Source organism: Cebus imitator, unplaced genomic scaffold (assembly GCF_001604975.1).
Source record: "Cebus imitator isolate Cc_AM_T3 unplaced genomic scaffold, Cebus_imitator-1.0 Scaffold155, whole genome shotgun sequence".
NCBI classification, from domain to species: domain Eukaryota; kingdom Metazoa; phylum Chordata; class Mammalia; order Primates; family Cebidae; genus Cebus; species Cebus imitator.
The window spans coordinates 257711-274613 of NW_016107470.1; the positions used below are offsets into that span (position 1 = coordinate 257711).

Sequence of the window (16903 nt, forward strand, 5' to 3'; positions counted from 1 at the left end):
TTTTGAGAAAGTATATTGCTCGGTTCTCTAGGCTGGAGTGTATGGCATGATCATAGTTCACTGCAGCCTCAAACTCCCGGGCTCAAGCGATCCTCCTGCCTTAGCCTCCCAAGTAGCTGGGACTACAGGTGCATGTGCCACCACCTCCCGGTTACTTTTTATCTTTTTGTGTAGAGACAGAATCTTGCTATATGAATTTTTTAAATTAAAAAAAAAAAGCAGCATAAGCCAAGTTGCCCATGCAACAGGCACAAAATTTCCTGAAACACTTGAAAACAAGCTGACTTCTTTTATTGAAGGGTGAGTGAGAAGTGTAGTGGATGTTGCATAATTTGGATAGCTTCAACTCTGCTTACTAAAAATGATTTTTAAAACATACAAATTATCCAACAAAAAGCCAGAGTGAATTGTCCAATTTTTCATAGGCCCCCACTCTGCTGCTTCTGAATCTGCTCACCCTACAGTTACTCTATCTTAACAGTCCTCAGCTCCCACAAGCACTGTCCCTTTCAGCCATTCTCCCATCCTTCTCCCCAATTCCTTGCACTGCCCCCAACTAGATCCTTTTCCATCCTCCTCCTCCCACGTGGGCTAAAAAGTTAATGTATGAACACATTAACTCAGAACTATTCGTGAGCAGACGCTAATATTCATGAAATGAACTTAGTCTTGGATGTATCAATTCCAGTGGCCATTTGCCTATGGTTTTTTGGTGTCTTTCTTTGGAGCCAGTTTGAATGATATTTTTTAAAAATATTTTTAAGTGCCAGCCATGGTGGCTCATGCCTGTAATCCCAAGCACTTTGGAAGGCCAAGGCGGACGGATCAAGAGGTCAGGAGATGACCATCCTGGCCAACATGGTGAAACCGCGTCTTAACTCCAAGTACAAAAATTAGCTGGGCGTGGTACCTCGCCCCTGTACTCCCAGCTTCTGGGGAGGCTGAGGCAGGAGAATCGCTGGAACCCGGGAGGCGGAGCTTGCAGTGAGCCAAGATTGCGCCACTGTACTCCAACTTGGCGACAGAGCAAGACTTGGTCTCAAAAAAAAAAAAAAAAAAATTTTTAAGCCTAGTCTTTTTTCCTTCTAACATTCCCTGTGGAGCGTACACACACACACACACACACCCAGAACTCACTTTTGCTGAGGAAGAACCTCGAGTGATTTATGGACTAGGCAAATCTAGAGCCGAGAAAGCCAAAAGCATCCCTGTGCCCTCAGGGGATAAAATGTATTCCCAATTTATGTATCTCTAAAGGAGGCAATTATTCATCTACTGGCAGCTTCCCCTCCATCCTTATTCATTTTAACCTCCCCATAGGACAGCCAATACTTAATTTTTCTTCCATTGCTTCAGCAGCACCTTTCCCCAAACCTATTAACAGAAAAAGGACCAAAGCTAATAACCTCTCAGTTTTCTCACTCAATCGCTCTCTTAGAAAAACTTCCTAAGTAGCTGCCTCAAAATGAGGGAATAGGGCTGGGAGCTGGAAGAACGACTGCTAATTGGTATAGGGTTTCTTTTTGGGTGCAATGAAACGGAATTAGTGGTGATTTCATAACTTCAAGGATATACTAAAAAAACACTGAATTTTACACTTTAGAAGAGTAAATTTGTGTTTATTACACTTCAATTTTTTAAAAATAAAACGTGGCACTGCTTAACATTTTAGTAGAGAAAGTTGGATGAAAGGAGAAACTGGAAGATGAACAGCTGTTACACCACCTAAAAATGAGCTTGAATAAACTCAGGAATTCAAAATAAGCAGACCCTGATTTCCATTTAGCTCCAGAGGTGGGCGCAATGAAGATGAGGAAAGGAACTGCACGATTACAGAAGTGGATGATTAAGCTTCCTTATTAGTCTTGGGTATCAAGGTCTAATAGAATCCATTACTTAATAAGACGGGCTGACCCTCCGTAGAGGCCATGTGCAGAAAGCGAGCGCCGGGGGACGCCATAAATTGCTGTTAACGCTAACACGGCCATGGCCTTCACTAGGTCACGCTCGTGCAGCACGCCTCGTGCTGACCTGCAAGAGCCACCAAGAACAGTTGCCTCTGAAAGTTCCAATGGGGACCCAGGTGAAGGAGATGAATGGTCAAGGGGCAGTGGCTGCTGCGAGTGCCACTGCGTTTTGCCAAAGCGGCATGGAAAGGGGAACATTCAGGGACAAGCCTGCTTAAGGGCCCTTGCACCTTCCCTCAACCTGGAACCGCGGGTCCACCGAAACCCATGCTGTTCGCGCGGGACTGAGTTGCCCCCAGAGGCCCTGAGCACAGCGGCGCCCACGCCCCTCCCCCACCTCCCGGCCCTCCAGCCCCGGCCAGAGACATCTCGGAGTTGGCGGAGGGCGACCCAAAGCCACCTGCCCCTCGGAGGCCGAGGAAAAAAGGGTCCTGACCGCCACTCCCTCCTGCAGAGCACAGCATCGAACTTCACGGAGAGTCGCTTCAGAGAGGGTTCCCCATTTTACCCGGAGCTAAGGTGGGGCCCACAGGCATCCAAGGGCCAGAGCGCCCGGCCAGCGGTGGGCAGGCGCCCGCACCTTTCCGCCGGGCGGCCCAGCCCGAACTTTCTCGCTGCCCTGTGCCCAGCGCGCCTCTCCCTCTTCCAGACCGGCCGAGCTCCGCCGCTGCAGAGCGCGCCAAACTCCGGCGACCGCGGGGCAGACGCCACCTCTCGGACCCCTCCCTAGGACCGCCCCGAGGCCGCCGGGCTCAACTGGACGAGCGGGAGCCTGCGGGGCTGCCCTCCGCCACCGCCACTGCCGCCGTGCGCCCCCGGCGCGCGCCAAGTTGGCTCGAGGCGGGGGCCAGGCCGAGGCAAGGGTGGGAGCCTGAAGCTCCCGGGCAACCCCACCACGGAAAGCAGTGCAGAGCAGCCCCCCCGTGTCACTCACCTTCGGCCGCTCCTCCCAACCTGCCGGCAGTTCGCTCGCTCAGCCGCAGACCCGGAGCTCGGGGAGGGGCGGGGCGCAGGGGGCGGAGTCCGCCCGGCTGGCAAGCGCCAGAATTAAACCCTGAATTGCACTGGAGACGCCGGGCTCTGCGGCCGCTACATGGGCGAGGACGCCGCGGCTGACGCGCAAGCCTCACGCCCAGGGTGGGAGACAGCTGTGGCCGTGGCTGCGGCTGCGCTCCGGAGCGGGACGGGAGGACGGCGCGGGCCGGCGGAGCCCGGCTGCTCCCTCAGCCCCGAGGACGCCCGGCTCTCTGCGGCGCGCTCTTTGTACAGCTGAGCCGGCCGCGGGCGGGCCTCACTGCGCCTGCGCGCCGCTCAACTCCACTAGGCCCACGAGGCACCTTCGTGCACCTTCGCCGCCTCGCCTGGCCCGCGGGCCTCGCGGCGGCGAGAACTAAACCTAAGACCTTCCTCCACCCCGGCACGCCCCTTCTACCAACCCGTCTTTACCACCCTCATTCTCGCACACACCCCCAAGCGGAAAAGAAATCCATCCTCCGTGAGACGGTGCGCTCCTCCCATCTCCGGCAGGGGGGTCCTGGCCGCGAGGCTGGCCTGCTCAACGTCCCCGCCCAGCGCCTTTGTACCGCCCCTCCCTCCACGCAGCTGAGAAGTTTTCTGACCCGGGGTGAGAGGGGCCTGGAGCGTGCAGAGCTCTGTTTACAGCAGGTGCCTCAGCCGCACGATCGCCGGGGCGGTCAGAAACCTCGCGCCTCCAAGGGCCCCCCTTTGACCTCAGTGCCTTCGCCCCGGCTCGGCGGCAGGACGGAATCCTCAGAGGAAAGGGGAGGATAGGTGTTCAAAAAGGTGCAGGTGTCTGGGAATTCCATGGGAAGACCCAATGCCTGCCTCGGGGGTTCAGGATTGAACTGGCTTCCTAGTTCAGTCCTAAATACTCGATTTGGAGCAATCGAATGGGTCCAAGAGAAATTAGGAGGGATTGAGACGCTGTGACTTTAGTGTTTCAAATAGAAGGTGGCTTCAATAAACAGAAGAGCTTGGGAACAGAAGGAAAGACTTTATAAAAACCAGGTATTAAAACACAATGTCAGCTCTCCAGTCAACTGATTTTCTTAAGGGAGAGAGTCCTCCCCTCACCCCCAAGCTCTCTAGCACCGCACACATCCAGCAGGGCGTTACACACACGCAATCTTTTTCTAAGTGTGCAAGTGAAGAGCCATCAAACTTCACAAGGCGACATGCTTGCCTCTGGGGAGAAGACGCTGCTTCCCCGCAGTTCACAGCGAAGCATACCTGCAAATTCCTGAACTTGATGGCTCCTGACTGTTAAGGGAATAGACAAAGGGCAGCCAGAAGATATGTAGAGGCAGGAAACCTCATTTTGAATCTCAGCCCCTTGGCCAGCTCACTGGATGACAGTATGCAGACTCTTTCCTCCTCCTGGGCCTTGTTTTTTCGTCTGTAGAATAGGGCATTTGGATGCAGTAGACATTTTCTAAAATCCCCCCCCCACCCCGCCCCAAATGTCTACGATTCTATGAAACGAATTGCTTCCATGGAAATAAGGGATGAGAGATCAGAAACGGGGACTCCTGCATTTAAAAAGTGCTCTTGGGCCGGGCGCGGTGGTTCAGACCTATAATCGTCGCACTTTGGGAGGCCAAGGCAGGTGGATCCCTCGAGCCCAGGAGTTCTGGGCAATACGGTGAAATCCTGTTTCCATCAATTAATCAATCAATAAATTAGCTAGGCGTGGTGGCGCGTGCCTGTAGTCCCAGCTACTCCAGAGGCTAAGGTGAAAGGATCACCTGAGCCCCGGAGGTCCAGGCTGCAGTGAGCCAAGATCAAGCCCCTGCACTCCAGCCTTGGCAACAGAGTGTGACCCTGTCCCAAAAATAAAAAGTGTTCTCAACGGGGCGTGGTAGCTCATGCTTGTAATCCCAACACTTTGGGAGGCCTAGGTGGGCGGATAACTTGAGGCCAAGAGTTCAACACCAGCCTGGCCAACATGGTGAAAACCCATCTCTATTAAAAATACAAATAATTAGCTGGGTGTGGTGGCATGCACCTGTAATCCCAGCTACTTGGGAGGCTGAGGCAGGAGAATCGCTTGAACCCGGGAAGCAGAGGTTACAGAAGTAGATCGAAGCCAAGTGTGCCAAGATCATGCCACTGCACTCCAGCCTAGGCAACAGAGCATGATTCTGTCTTTAAAAAAGGGGGGAAAATGTGCTCTCCATCCCCAGAATTTCCAGCTTTCAACTCTCCTTTATATCTCCTCTTTGCATTTAGTTAGTAAACATTGATAGGCCCAGCCTGGCACGGTGGCTTATGTCTGTAATCCCAGCACTTTGGGAGCAGGTGGATCACAAGGTCAGAAGTTCAAGACCAGCCTGGCCAACATGGTGAAATCCCATCTCTACTAAAAGTATAAAAATTAGCCGGACATGGTGGCATGTGCCTGTAATCCCAGCTACTAGGGAAGGCTGAGGCAAGAGAACTGCTTGAACCCAGGAGGCAGAGGTTCCAGTGAGCCAAGATCACACCATTGCACTCCAGCCTGGGCAACAGAGCAAGACTCCATCTCAAAGCAAAAACAAAAAAACATTAATAGGCCCTCAAGAGTAAGCAAAACTCATCAATCAAAAGTATGGCAGATTCTGAATTTTTAGTGGATTTATACTTGAAATTTTGTTTTTAACTTAGTCATTTTATTGACATACAAGTCTCATGCCATACAATTTACTCTTAAAATTTATAATTCCTTCGTTTTGAATATAATTCCAAAGTCATGCAACCATCACCACTAATTCCAGAACACTGTCATCCCAGTAAGAAACCCTGCACCATTAGTAGTTGCTCCCATTCCTCCCTACTCCTAGTTGCTGGCAACCACCAGTTTACTTTCTGTCTTTACGGATTTGCCAATTCTGGACATTGCATGTAACTAGGAAAATAACAACATGCTACTATTGGTTCAGCTTCTTTCACTTAACATAATAGTTGCAAGACTCATCCATGCTATAATAAGTTCAGTACTGTCTTCCTCCCCCCACCACCCATTATACCATTTATTGATGACAGAATTATACTGAAAAACAATCACAAAAGAACAATCTTTGAATAGAACAGTTTACTAAGTGAAACATTTCTTTGAAATGTAACATGCAAAAGATTGTCAAACATGTCAGCATAGAAGCCCTTCCATTTATATAAAGACTCTCCGCTGGGCTCGCATCCTTGTAATCCCAGCATTTGGGGAGGCCAAAGCAGGAGGATAGCTTGAGCCCAGGAGTTTGATTGAAAACAGCTTGGGCAATAAAGTGAGACCTCATCTCTATAAAAAAAATTAACAATTAAGAAAATTCAAATACTCTCAGCAGTAATTTTCATAATTCCAGTCCATATCATATGAAGCAATTGGAGTGTGTGTGTGTGTGTGTGTGTGTTTTCATACCTGTATCTGGGAACAATGAACTATATTTTAGCTGGGCTTCTTGAATAGATTTGCTCACACTCAGATATGTGAATGAAAAGAATTAATTTTGGTCAATGGATAAGCACTTAACTATAAATGAAGGCAACAAATAGCTTGTAAATATAGAATGGTCTATTCAACACTGTAGTTTTTTGGTAAAGTTTGTGATTGGTGCCTTGATTTATTTCTTTTCATTTTCAAGAAAAGACGGAGACTGGTATTGAAGACCCTGGGGGCAGACACCTTATTGAGGTCACTTTACCCAGTCAGTGAGTTGTCTGGTCCTAGTTGAAAGTTCTTGGCATGGATTTAAAATGGAAGTTTTAGGAGTTTTAAAGTCCTAAGTTGCAATCAACTGTTTTGTGGTGGATGAACTTTTTAGACATGGTGATCTAGAATTTCATTTATATTTGCCGGCATTGCTCCAAATCCATTTTGAAGCATTTTGTTCAAGCTTGCAAGAACCAGGTTTGTTTTTTGTTTTTCTTTTTCCTCAACTTTTATCTACACAAGATGTCTGAAGACTCAATGAATCAGAAAGTTTTGGCTGTCTCACTTTCAGTATAGCATTGGAGGAAGAGAGTCATTCAGTAACTGCTGTAGTACAAACTACTTTTAGTTTGCAGCTTTGACTTCTCTTTTTGTATAGTCATATATTGTAATCTTTCCATTTCCAATAATAGAGCTTTCTGAAGGTTCCACTGTTGCTTTCCAATTTTCAGATGTTGAGAGGGCTCGTTTGTGCAAGTCCAGGGTATTGAAGGGAAGAGGGAGAAAATCAGAGTATGGAAAAACTTCACTTTGTGCCTCTGTGAAAGATTCTTCCACATTTTCTATTGTTCCTGGCTTTAAGTCCATTTTTAATATAATTAAATATCCTTTGCCTTTTCGTTATCTGATAAACCACTTTCATCTGTTTAATTCTACACTGCTGTTTCCGTATTTCAGTTTCCAATTTGGAGCAAACAAAGTTTCACTTGTTGTTTTCTGTAGTTGAACATGAATTAATATGGGGCCCATTTTCATCCTTTAAAAAAGTCTAGGACCAGCAGAGACCTAATGGCATCTGCAGTCCAGGGTAAAAACCAATTTGTTCATCAACTGAAGCACTCGTTAACGAGTGGTTCAGAGTGAAGAGCCTTATGGAGTTATCAGTTACATTAAAGTCAGTTTCCATTACAGATTTTTTGAAATTCCTGTTATCTATGGAACTTCTTCCAGTAAAAGGATAACTCCATAACTGACATGTCAGTTGTTTATTATTGTCAGTTTTGCCTTATGAGAGATGTTTGACACATGTAGGTTGCTGCCACAGTTGTCACTATTTTTTCTCCCCATTTTGTTGTAGCTGCTTGAAGGAGTTAAAAATATGCCACTCTAGCATATTGACTATTTTAAGTTAAATGCGCTTAAAAAACAAGAAGTGCAAAAAGGTGCAAAATGATCACTCTGCCCTTCCTTCTATTTCTGAAAAGCAGCAGATAAAATTCCCATGCAAAGAATGTTCTCCCTCTAACAGAAGGAAATATTCTCATCATCAAGGAGGGGGAAAGGCTATGGAAATATTACAAACAAACTTGTTAAACTAATCCTTATCCCCCTAGCCACTTCTTCACCAATTAACTACCCTAGCCCAAGCCCCTTTTCCTTGTCACATTTTCATAATGTACTTCTCTTTGTCTAAATCAGTATATACATGTTAAGCTCTAATTGCATCTCTGGGTCTTCATTTCCTTGTAAAGTCTCCTGTGCAACATAAAACTTGTATTCAACAAATTTGTATGCATTTCTCCTATTGATCTATCTGTGTTCATTTAATTCTCAGTCTTAGCCAAAAATCCCTAAAAGGGTACAGGTAAAAAATGCCTTATCCCAGCACTTCGGGAGGCCTAGGTGGGTAGATCACAAAGTCAGGAGTTCGAGACCAGCCTGGTCAACATGGTGAAACCCCATCTCTACTAAAAATACAAAAATTAGCCAGGTGTGGTGGCACACACCTGTAGTCCCAACTACTCGGGAGGCTGAGGCAGGAGAATCGCTTGAACCTGGGAGGCAGAGGTTGCAGTGAGCCGAGATTGTGCCACTGTACTCCAGCCTGGGTGACAGAGTGAGACTTTATCTCCTACATGCTCCCTACATTCTTCTACCCTATGTGTTTCTCAGGTCTTTTTCTGATTTTAAGGTGTCTCAGGCCCACATGTCCTTTCCAGAGTCCTCTTCCCTGGCCCCTACTTAAAGTACAAAGCAAATGATTTAGCACATGATAAATCAAATGCAGGAGCACGCTCTGCAAGGATGGCAAATGGTGACAGCCGTGTCAGTGGTGGAGGATCTTCAAGGTCTGAGGACTGAGAATAGTGGAACCGTGGCAGCAGGAATTGGCCCAGGGATGCCAGCTTCAGCTGATCTTCAGTAGATCTTTCCTTTTTATTGCTAGACGGTATTCTATTGCATGAATGTACCACATTTTGTTTATCCATTCATCCTTAGATGAACATTGGGGTTGTTCCACTTTGGGCTATAATGAGTTATGCTATGAATATTCAAGTGTATGTTTTTGGATAAATGTGTTTTCCTTTCTCTTGGGTATATATCTAGGAATGGAATTTCTTGGTCATATGATAACCCTATATTTAACTTTTTGAGGAACTACCAAACTGTTTTCCAAAGTGGCTGTATGCTTTTACACATTCCTGTTAACAATGTATAAGGGTCCTAATTTCTCCAAATCTTTGCCAATGGTTGTTGTTATCTTCTTTCTGATTATAGATATCTTAGTGGCTATGAATTAGTATCTCACTGTGGCTTTAATTTGCTTTTCTCTAAGACTAATTATGCTAAGAAATTCGTATTGGCCATTTGTATATTTTCTTTGGAGAAATGTCCATTCACATCTTTTGTCTATTTTTAAATTGGGTTATGTGTCTTTTTATTGTTGAATTACAAGAAGTCTTTATTCATATCTGGTAAGTGATACTAGTCCTTTATCTAATATATGATTTTAAATATTTTCCCCCATTCTGTGAGTTGTGTTTTCACTTTTTTGATTAATGTCCCTTGAAACACAAATGTTTTTGTTTGTTTGTTTTTTTAGACAGAGTCTCACTCTGTTGCCAGGCTGGAATGCAATGGCTTGATATCTGCTCACTGCAACCTCTGACTCCCCGATTCAAGCAATTCTCCTGTCTCAGCCTCCCCAGTAGCTGGGATTACAGGCACGTGACACCACGCCCAGCTAATTTTTGTGTTTTTAGTAGAGATGGGGTTTCACCATGTTGGCCAAAATGGTCTCAACCTCCTGATCTCATGATCCACCTGCCTCAGCCTTCCAAAGTGCTGGGATTACAGGCATGAGCCACCTCGCTCAGCCCAAAACACAATTGTTTTTAACATGATAGTCATGTATTTTTATAATATAATGTAAGCTAATATGTTTCTCAGACAATAAAACTACTACTTGCCATTACAAGAAAAAAGCTTTGAAAATAATATTTTTAAAAGGATAAAGGAAAAACAGCAAGCACTTATGGCTCCATCACCTAGATATAGCCACTGTTAAGATTTACAGCAAATTTCGTGCAGCAAACTTTTAAGCACACATTATTTATTTGCTATCATGCCCAAGGACTACATGTGGCCTTGTACTCTACACCTGGGTCATAAGGAGGACTATCCTACTGACAGCTTGCCCATGTTCAGAACCTTTTCCTCTCCCTCTTTCTCATCAAAACTCATTTTGCCCAAGGTCATACTGCTCTTAAGGAATCTTTCTCCTTCTTCTTCTTCTTTTTTTTTTTTTTGTTCTGAGACAGAGTCTTGCTCTAATGCCCAGGCTGGACTGCTGTGGTGTGATCTCCGCACTCTGCAATCTCCACCTCCTGAGTTCAGGCGATTCTCCTGCCTCAGTCTCCTGAAGAGCTGGGATTGCTGGTGTGCACCACCATGCCTAGCTAATTTTTGTATTTTTAGTAGAGATAGAGTTTCACCATGTTGGTCAGGCTGGTCTTGAACTCCTGACCTTGTGATCCACTCACCTTGGTCTCCTAAAGTGCTGGGATTAAGGCAAGAGCCAACATGCCCGGCCAGGAGTCTTCTTTCTAAAGAACATTTATTAATATCATAAAACTCTAGTCTATGAATCACAATGTGGAAGGCTTACCTGCTGCTGGTGGCTCTGTGGTTTCCTTTTCCAAAAGAGTGCTTCAGCCTCCCTTGTCTGAAGAAAGCTAAAATAGAGAAAGCAGAAGAGAATGGCCCATGTGGCCTGCTCCCTTCTATGTCCCATAGCTCACCACTCAGATTTCATTAGTTGGTTTGCCACTTACGATAAGCATTATAAAGCTTAGGAATTGAATGTAAAATAATCCAGTTCCTGTGACATGTAAGATAATTATTATCTAAATGTTGAAAGAAAAGACCTAATTTATCACAACCTGCATACGATAGCCCCACACTTCTGCTTCCTAGAAACAACTGTTTGAAAGGTAAAGGACCCATTGATTCATTTGCTTTATTTATTTTAAAAATCAAGTTACGGTTCAGTTTGCATTGAGCTGGAACCCTGGATGAATACATTTTCTTTGTGGCTGTTACACATAATCCTAATTCAGGAAATTGAGCTAAGAGTAATCTTCATTCATAATTATAATTATTATGTCATTGTTACTATTATAAAATATTTATAGAGCTTTCAAAATGTGTATGGCATTCTACTAGGCTCCTAAGTAGAGGGATTATGTGTACAGACCTGTCCCTACAGATCCACTTTATTTAGAACATTTATTTATTTATTTGCCAAAGACTTATTGAAGTTCTGCTGTGCTGAATGTGCTGGGTTAGGCTTCATGAAGGACAATAATATGAATAATTCCCAGAAACTACCTGTCCTTTAAAGGGAGATAGTATATATTTTAAAAATAATTGTAATGCTATTGGACTTTGGCTTGAGCAATATATAAAATATTGTTATAATTAAAACAAGAATATTTTATTTCATTAATTTATTTGAGATGGAGTCTTGCTCTGTTGCCCAGGCTAGAGTGCAGTGGCACAATTTCAACTCACTGCAAACTCCGCCTCCCAGGTTCAAGCGGTTCTTCCACCTCAGCCTCCTGAGTAGCTGGGATTACAGGTGTGTGTCACCATGCCCAGCTGATTTTTATATTTTTAGTAGAGATGGGGTTTCATCCTGTTGGCCAGGCTGGTCTAGAACTCCTGGCCTCAAGTGGTTCACCCATCTTAGCCTCCTAGAGTGCTGGGATTACAGGTGTGAGCCACTGTGCCAAGCCAAGAATGTAATTTTAATAATTGACGGTTCTTATTGAGAACTTAATTCCATGCTTGACACTGTACTAAGTGTGTTCCCTGAGCCAACGTACTTCTCCTGTAAGGTAGTCAGGATTATTATCTACAGATTGCTGAAAAGAAGAAGTGGGCTCAGTGAGGTTCAAACAGCTGCAAGAAGCCACAGTACCATGTGGTGGAGGCAGGATTTGAACCCAGGTTGCTAGAGGCCAGAGCCAGAAGGCCACCCTGATCCGTTCCAGCTGGGACAGTGTATGCATTGTGGGGTGTGTGTGTGCGTGTGTGTGTGTGTGTGTGTGTGTGTGTGTGTTTAATTATGCTAGTGATGATAACTTTACACTGAATCGCTGTCACTGAAGCTTTTCTTCCTCAGCAATGAAATCCTGACCTGGTGACCTTTTGATCTTAACCTTACAGCACCATTCTCTAACCCAGTAGGGTTCAAACAACTGAGCTGTCATTCCAGCCTCAGAGCCTCTTCATCAAACAAACTTTAACGGGAGATAAAAATGAAGGTTTTCTGAACGAAGCTGAATGGGGCTGGGGTGGGGTGGAGGGAGTCTTCCAAGGGAGGTAGAGCACTGGGGGCAGGAAAGGTGACTACTCCACATTCAATGAGGATTATCACAGCAGAAGCCAAATACACAGATGTCAATAAAACCTCATGGCCTGATGAAGTTTTAGAGTTAGTCATATTCAGTGCTCCTTGATGTATGAAGTGCAGTTCCCTTCAATCATGATTGTTTTTTTAATGTTAAAGATGTCATGCTTACCCGGTGGTCATCAAAACTTTGTCAGGAAGGTGGGTGAAGTCAAAAGTTGAGCACCAAAACCAGCCAATCTGAAGAAGCTGAATTGGAGGCATGATGGCTTTCTGCTCATAGGATCTGGTTACGTGAAAGCCTTTTAATGAAGGCTATATTTGAATGAAACATGGTATCTCTAAAATAGTCCTGAATTTTAACAAAGAATGGCTAAGTCAACTTTTTTCTTCCAGCCACGATTGCAGTCTGACAAAGCACAGCCAGAGGAAGGGAGGAGAATGCTGAAAGAGGCATAAACTCACAGTCTGGGGACAATGACTTAAGTGTAGGAGGACCCTCTCTGAAATTCTGCTTTGATACTTGGAGCCAAGGCAATTATTTATAGGATTTTTCCAAAGTTGTATTGTCTGCTGTCATTCCTGTATTTCTCTAGGAAACACAGAATTCCAGAAAGTTATTATCTAAACAAGTAAGTTCACCTAGTTTCTTTGCACTCACTGTCTTAGGTCAGCCTTATATTTGTTCACTTATCTAACCAATGCTTGTGTTCAATATTTGTTCATGGTCTATGTACTTTAGGAGGACTTGCCCCTTCTGTGTTAGAGCTGTCTTTTATGTATCTAAGGGAGCTAGTCTATTTAACTTTCAGCATACTGCCCAGCTAATTTGCACTATTTTTATTGTGCTGGTTATTATTTTGGAAAACTGGAAGTAATTTAAATTCCAACGAAAGGGACTGTTTGAGGTGGTGTGATATAGTAACGGGGCAGAATGCCATACAGCCAGAATAGATCCACTTCTAAGGAGCCTTCTTGGCTCTTCTAAGGAGACTCAACAACTCACATGGTTGTTGGCAAGAAGCCTGTCACATGGATTGCCCCATGGCGCTGCCTATGATGTGGTAGCTGGTTTCTCCCAGAGCAAGTGGGGAGAGAGAGAAAGTTAGAATGCCCAAGATGGTAGCTGCAATGTCTTTTAAAATCTAATCTCAGAAGTGACATACCATTACTTCTGCTATATTCTGTCATCACAGGAACCAACCCAGGTGCAAAAGGGACTATTTGAGATAGCATGACATAGTAACAGGGCAGAATGCTATACAGCCAGTATAAATGCTAAGAAGCTCGTACTTTGTTGGTACACATGAAATAATTCTTTTTTTCCCCCTGAGATGGAGTCTTGCTGTGTCACCCAGTGGCGCGATCTCGGCTCACTGCAACCTCCACCTCCCAGGTTTAAGCAATGCTGCTGCTTCAGCCTCCTGAGTAGCTGGGATTACAGGTGCCTACCACCACACACAGCTACTTTTTGTATTTTTAGTAGAGACATGGTTTCAGCATGTTGGCCAGGCTCGTCTCGAACTCCTGACCTCATGATTCACCCACTTTGGGCTCCCAAAGTGCTGAGATTACAGGTGTGAGCCACTGCACTCAGCCCCATGAAATAATTCTAAGAGGAAAAATCAGATATGAATTAGAGTGTACACACTGATAACAATTATATAAAAAATGAATGCTTGTAAACTACCAAGGATCAGTGGAGATCAAAAATGATAGAATTGGGCTTGGGCCCAATAAATTCTTTATATTTGAAAGTTTATTAAAACTTAAAATATATAGAAACTATATTAGTATTTATTGCTACATAAACAAATTACTGGCTAGGTGTGGTGGCTCATGCCTGTAATCCCAGCATTCTGGGAGGCCGAGGCAGGCAGATCACCTGAGGTCAGGAGTTTGAGACCAGCCTGGCCAACATGGTGAAACCCTGTCTCTACCAAAATATAAAAATTAGCTGGGCATGGTGGTGTGTGCCTGTGAATGTAGCTACGCGGGAGGCTGAGGCAGGAGAATTGCTTGAGCCTGGGAGGTGGAGGCTGCAGTAAGCCGAGATCGCTCCACTGCACTCCAGCCTAGGTGACAGAGCTAGACTCCGTTTCAAAATCAAACAAACAAAAACAAAAATTACTCCAAAACTAGCAGCACGAGACAACAAATGTTCATGCAGTTTCTGAGGGTCAGGAAACTGGAGCTGCTTCACTGGATGGTTCTGGGTCACAGTCTCTGGTATAAGTTTGCAATCAGAATGTCACTGGGGGCTAGTGTCATGTGAAACTTTGACCAGGGCTGGTGGATCCACTTCTAAGAAGGCTTCTTGGCTCTTCTAAGGAGGCTCAGCAACTCACATGGTTGTTGGCAAAAGGTTTGTTACATGAACTGTCCCATGATGTGGCTGGTTTTCTCCAGAGCAAGTGGGGATAGGGAGAAAGAGAGAAAAAAAATGACCAAGATTGTAGCTGTAATGTCTTTTATAGCTGAATCTCAGAAGTGATATACCATTACTTCTGCCATATTCTATGGTGGCACAAACCAACCCTGGTACAATGTGGGAGGGGACTGTACAAGGATGTGAATATTCAGAGACAGACAGGCCAGCTACCAGGCCACCTCAACTTTTTTTTTTTTTTTTTTTTTTTTTTGAGACAGAGTTTCACTCTTCTTGCCCAGGCTGGAGTGCAATGGCGTGATCTCGGCTCACCACAATCTCCTCCTCCCAGGTTCAAGTGATTCTCCTGCCTCAGCCTTCTGAGTCGCTGGATTATAGGCATGCTCCCCCATGCCCAGCTAATTTTGTATTTTTAGTAGAGACAGGGTTTCTCCATGTTGGTCAGGCTGGTCTCGAACTCCCAAACTCAGGTGATCTGCCTGCCTCGGCCTCCCAAAGTGCTGGGATTATAGGTGTGAGCCATGGCGCCTGGCTCCACAACTATTAATAACAATAATAGATATTTTCATGGGGAGACGGTGGCAACAAACCACCTTGCCATGAATGTACCTGTGCAACAATCTTGCATGAGCTGCACATGTACCTTAGAATCTAAAGTACAATTAAAAAAAAAAAAAAAACCAAAAGATTTTCGCTAAAAAGCATGTTTTGGTTATTAAATATACATTTCAAATACACATTTAAGTGCATATTTCAAAATATTTAATCCTAATTATACTTTTCAAATAATAAATAATGATGTTTACTTAGTACTTTCTATATGCTAATCACTATGTTAAGCATGTGATGTGAGACTATCTCTCACAGACAGCCTTACAGTTGTCCAGGCAACCTTTAACAGCTCTAAAAGATGCATTTATTTGTTGCCTCATTTTACAGAAAGGAAACTTGAAGCACAGAAAAGTTTAACTTGCCCAAGGATACACATCTAGTAAGTAAATCAGCAACCAGAGCTATCCATGGAAGTACCAACAGCATGGCTAAGCTATACTGATTCTCTCTAGTCAATTTTGTGAAATAAATCTCTAACTATCCATGCTTTATAAGTACTACCATTCTATTTAAGTAGTTTAGGATGTCCCTACAGTCACAGAGTAAATAAACTAAGACTCAAAACTGGCAGTTAGGTTTTCGGAGTTCTTTATCACAATTATGATGATAATGATGACTCTTCTTTTTTCTCCCACTACTCTTTTCCTCCCTCTCTCCTCTCCAGCTACATTGCCTCCTGGCTGTTCCTGAAACACTCCAGGCATGCTCCTTGGATTAGTCTATTTTCACGCTCTTGATAAAGACATACCTGAGACTGGACAATTTACAAAAGAAAGAGGTTTAATAAACTTACAGTTCCATGTAGCTGGGGAGGCCTCACAATCACGGTGGAAGGCAAAGAGGAGCAAGTCACTTCTTACATAAATGACACCAGGCAAAGAGAGAGCTTGTGCAGGGAAACTCCCGTTTTTAAAACCATCATATCTTGCGAGACTTATTCACTATCATGAGAACAGCATGGGAAAGATCCACCCCCATGATTGAATTACCTCCCACTGGATTCCTTCCACTAAATGTGGGAATTATAGGAGTAACAATTCAACATGAGATTTGGGTGGGGACACAGCCAAACCATATCACTCCTGCTTTAGGTGACTTGTGCTTGATGTTCCCCTTCTCTTGCCTCAGATCAGCATGGCTCCTTCCTTCTCTCCTGTCCGCAAACGTCACCTCCCCAGAGAGGCCCACTATCATCATGCTATTTAAAACCGCACTCACTCCAGGAATGGGCATGGTGGCTTACATGTATAATTCCTGCAAGTTGGGAGGCCTAGGCAGGAGGATTACATGAGCCCAGGAGCTCAAGACCAGCCTGGACAACATGGCAAGATCCCATCTCTACAAAAAGTTTAAAAATTAGCTGGGTATGGTGCACATGCCTGTGGTCCTAGCTGGTTGGGAGACTGAGGCAGGAGGATCCCTTGAACCCAGGAGTTTGAGGCTGCAGTGAGCTATGGTTGTACCACTGCACTCCAGTCTAGGCAACAGAATGAGACCCTGTCTCAAAAAAAAAATAAATAAATAAAATTGTGCTGAAAGACTGTCTGAACCACTTTTATCTAATCTGCCAGTCTAGAAGCCTAGAGGCAACTCTA

General features: G+C 44.6%; 1 protein-coding gene and 1 long non-coding RNA gene across 8 annotated transcripts in view; both read right to left on the bottom strand.

Moving 5' to 3' along the window:
* The window catches only part of KANK1 (KN motif and ankyrin repeat domains 1), a 238518-nt gene extending 235529 nt beyond the window's left edge, over positions 1 to 2989 (bottom strand). For 2 of the 5 annotated variants that reach the window (XM_037743812.1, XM_017543396.2), the window contains exon 1: positions 2902 to 2988. The gene's annotated coding sequence lies outside the window, so the exon portion shown is untranslated. Of the gene's footprint in view, positions 1 to 2901 lie in introns of all 5 variants that reach the window. The other 3 variants (XM_037743796.1, XM_017543395.2, XM_017543410.2) reach the window with 2 other exon arrangements.
* A 2636-nt stretch (positions 2990 to 5625) lies between these two features.
* The window catches only part of LOC108314496, a 34274-nt gene continuing 22996 nt past the window's right edge, over positions 5626 to 16903 (bottom strand). Inside the window, exons 4-5 of one of the 3 annotated variants that reach the window (XR_005202605.1) lie at positions 10562 to 10628; positions 5626 to 7136 (exon numbers count right to left, since the gene is read on the bottom strand). This is a non-coding gene — a long non-coding RNA (uncharacterized LOC108314496). Of the gene's footprint in view, positions 7754 to 10561; positions 10629 to 16903 lie in introns of all 3 variants that reach the window. The other 2 variants (XR_005202603.1, XR_005202602.1) reach the window with 2 other exon arrangements.